This window comes from Engraulis encrasicolus, chromosome 13 (assembly GCF_034702125.1).
Source record: "Engraulis encrasicolus isolate BLACKSEA-1 chromosome 13, IST_EnEncr_1.0, whole genome shotgun sequence".
In the NCBI taxonomy this organism is placed as follows: domain Eukaryota; kingdom Metazoa; phylum Chordata; class Actinopteri; order Clupeiformes; family Engraulidae; genus Engraulis; species Engraulis encrasicolus.
The window spans coordinates 3,400,499-3,403,605 of record NC_085869.1 but is presented as its reverse complement, the minus strand read 5'-3'; the positions used below and the strand labels follow the sequence as shown (position 1 = coordinate 3,403,605).

Genomic DNA, 3,107 nt, shown 5'->3' with positions numbered 1-3,107 from the left:
TGAACGTGCTGATGTATTTATTTGCACTCGTGTAGTAATTTACTGTCATGAAAGCTAAATTGTGATTTGACTTTTTCCCTCTCTCAGTTGTTGGCTCATGACAGATTTATTTGATAAGTGGAAGTGCCCGCTGATGCAGACCCAGTGTAAGTATGCTGGCATTGTTTTTGTGACATTTAATCTCATCTAAATCATCATGTTTTTGAACAGTGTTGGGTAGCCAGCCACCCATGCATGTTGACACAGCCAGCAGCGGGCACCCATGGCACTTGGGGATGGACCCAGGAGTGGAGGATGACCCAGGGTGAGTTAGTGAGCTAATGTCATACACATGTAATTGTTTTAGGTGTATGGGAAATAATTAAATGTTTGTTTACATTGTACAGATGAACGTTCAGCCCACTCACTGTTGACACCAGTGACACAGTATTGACCAGATCTCCTGGAAGTGCCCCCTGACGCAGACCCAGTGTAAGTAAGCATGCTGGCACTGTTTCGTTTATTTAGGCTATGTAGGACTTGACACAGTATTTGAATTTAGTGATATGTAATAAATATTTTGTCTGATATTAAATCTCATCTAAATCTCATCATGTTTTTGAACAGTGTTGGGTAGCCACCCATGCACGTTGACACAGCCAGCACCGAGCACCCAGGGGGATGGAACCAGGAATGGAGGATGGTCCAATAGGGTGAGTTGCTGAGCCAATGTCAGAAACATGTAGACTATACCCTACCCTCATATGTAAACCTTCGCTAGTCTGTTTCTCCCTTAATATTGGTGTCAGATTCGCACAAATGCAGTTCTGGGGTGCTACCTTGCTACTAATCAGGCACAGCAAGTATGATTTGAAATCTGTGTCGGTCATTGTTCATTTTGAGAGGAATTTTTTATTTAGTTTTAGTTTTAGTCTCTTGACGAAAATGCAATTTTAGTTTTAGTCACAATTTAGTCATCTAAATCATTTTTGTCTTAGTCTAGTTTTAGCTGACTAAAATTCATACAATTTTTGTCGATGAAATCTAAAATAATTTTAGTCAACCAAAATATTACATTCATTTCCTCTTGTCTACACTTATACAATACAATTTGGGGAAATCAATGATTAAAATGACATATTGTAATCATGAAATATTGTCAAAAACTGCCAGAGTGTCTTATAAGCCAGTGCGTCCAATGTGTAAAAAAAATCATGGCCACGACACTCATAAAGCTCTGTCGATATTTTACGACTTCGGGGGAAAAACGGGACTGCACGTTATGAAAAAATACTTGTGGGTATACCAGTAATCAAGAGCGTCGCGGGGTAGCCTACAGGCACCTGTTGGAAGACGTGTGTCTCTCTCTCTCTCTCTCTCTCTCTCTCTCTCTCTCTCTCTCTCTCTCGTGCGCGTATTGCAAGCTGTTGCATATTATTTGCTTGATGCGAAGTTGTGATGGCATACGCGCTCTCGTTGACATGGTTGTGTCCATGTTGCATGCATTCGCAAGATGTTATTGGAAAAACGCATATGAAAGCGTGGAAAGGCCGTTTACTTCCTATTTCAGTGTCCTTGACTGAAACAAGTCGCAAAACTCCACACTTCCGAATCCTTTGCGATCAGCACTAAAGTGATTCTTATCAGAAGGCTTGTACCTACGCATAGACCCTTAAATTACAAACATTAGCGAACATTGAAAAAAGATCAGACAACGACCGTCGGGTAGCAGGTTCATGAAAGCGACTGGGAGTGGAGAAAAAAAAGGCATCGTTAGAGAAAGATGTTTGCTACTGTAGGACAGACAGCACCACCAGTATTTCATGACTGCATAAACTTCTTCGTCATGGATAAATGGGCAACAATATTTTTGTCCAGCCAGGATTGCACTGAAAAGTAGGCTACTGCTGTTAAAAAAAGGTCACGGGCGTGCAGCACCGACGCTGCCTGTCACTGTGCCTGCGTGTTTGTGTGTGTGAGGGATGGGAGGGAGACGCGGAGCAGATGGGTCGCGACTTGCGAAAGATCAGGAAATTATTTTTCAATGTTTCAGTGACATATTAACAAAAATGCTTCCTATTGGTTTTCGTCTCCGATGGTATTGTAGTCACATTTTTATTTTTTTGACGAAAATATAAATCAATATCGTTATATTTTTCGTACAAACACATGCTGTTTTTTTCGTTATCGTTTTATTGTCGTCAGGGGAAAAACAATCGTTAACGATAATTATGGCGAAAATATTTCGTCACGAAATTAACACTGGTGTCGGTCGGGTCCCGAAGTGTCTGATTTCACGTGAAATGACCCTATGGCATGTTTATACAGTAGGTTTAAATAAGACGAGATGTACTCCAATGTCATGCGCCTTTCTGTTCCAAACCCTTTGGAAGGGACTGTATATGGAAAAAGTCGATAACGGTCTGAGTTCCTGCTTCTTAGTGCATATTGCTTTCTACATGACTTGTGTCCAATAATATTGCCCATAATTGAAAACTGTGCTTTTTTTGTTTGTTTCCTCACAGGTAGCATCATGAAGGCAGTTTACCCCTGAAACTTTTTACAAAGGACCATCATCGTCAGAAAAGTTCCTTTAACCCTTTATCTCCCATAGCGGCCATGAACACCCATCCACCTCTCTCCCATAACGCCCGCCGACACCCGGAGTATTTTCATAGCTGAACAGAAGTCATCATGCAGTTTCTACAGTTCTTCACTTTAGATCACTATTACAGACTCTCAATATATTTTTATTATAAAAACTATTTTGGGAAATCCTGAACTACAGTGCAAAGTGGCTGAGCTCAAAAGTACGGGCTCGCTGCTGCTGCCCAGTAGAAAATATCTTTTAAATGCAGTACAGTTCCTAATTGTGCGTTCATGTGGTAATTACGTAAATACCAAACACTGACATCCGAAGCACACATGAACGCCACCGGCCCTTGTAGAAAATTTTGATTAATGAATGCACTATATCTCTTATCTTGCACATGAACGCAACGCACTTGTAAATACCACTTCACAACTAGATAATATCTACTAGATAAGACCACATGAATGCACTATATCTCTTCTCTTGCCTCCCTCTCCTCTCCACAAGCTCTCCCCTCATCTAATCTCTTCATTTT

The 3,107-nt window shown here is 40.9% G+C and overlaps 1 long non-coding RNA gene across 1 annotated transcript; it reads left to right on the top strand.

The window, feature by feature from the left end:
- Positions 1-310: 310 nt before the first annotated feature.
- On the top strand, positions 311-2,590 carry LOC134460627 (uncharacterized). Its single transcript, XR_010037124.1, has 3 exons — positions 311-471; positions 607-692; positions 2,505-2,590. It is a non-coding gene; the product is annotated as an uncharacterized LOC134460627 (long non-coding RNA).
- Positions 2,591-3,107: the final 517 nt, after the last annotated feature.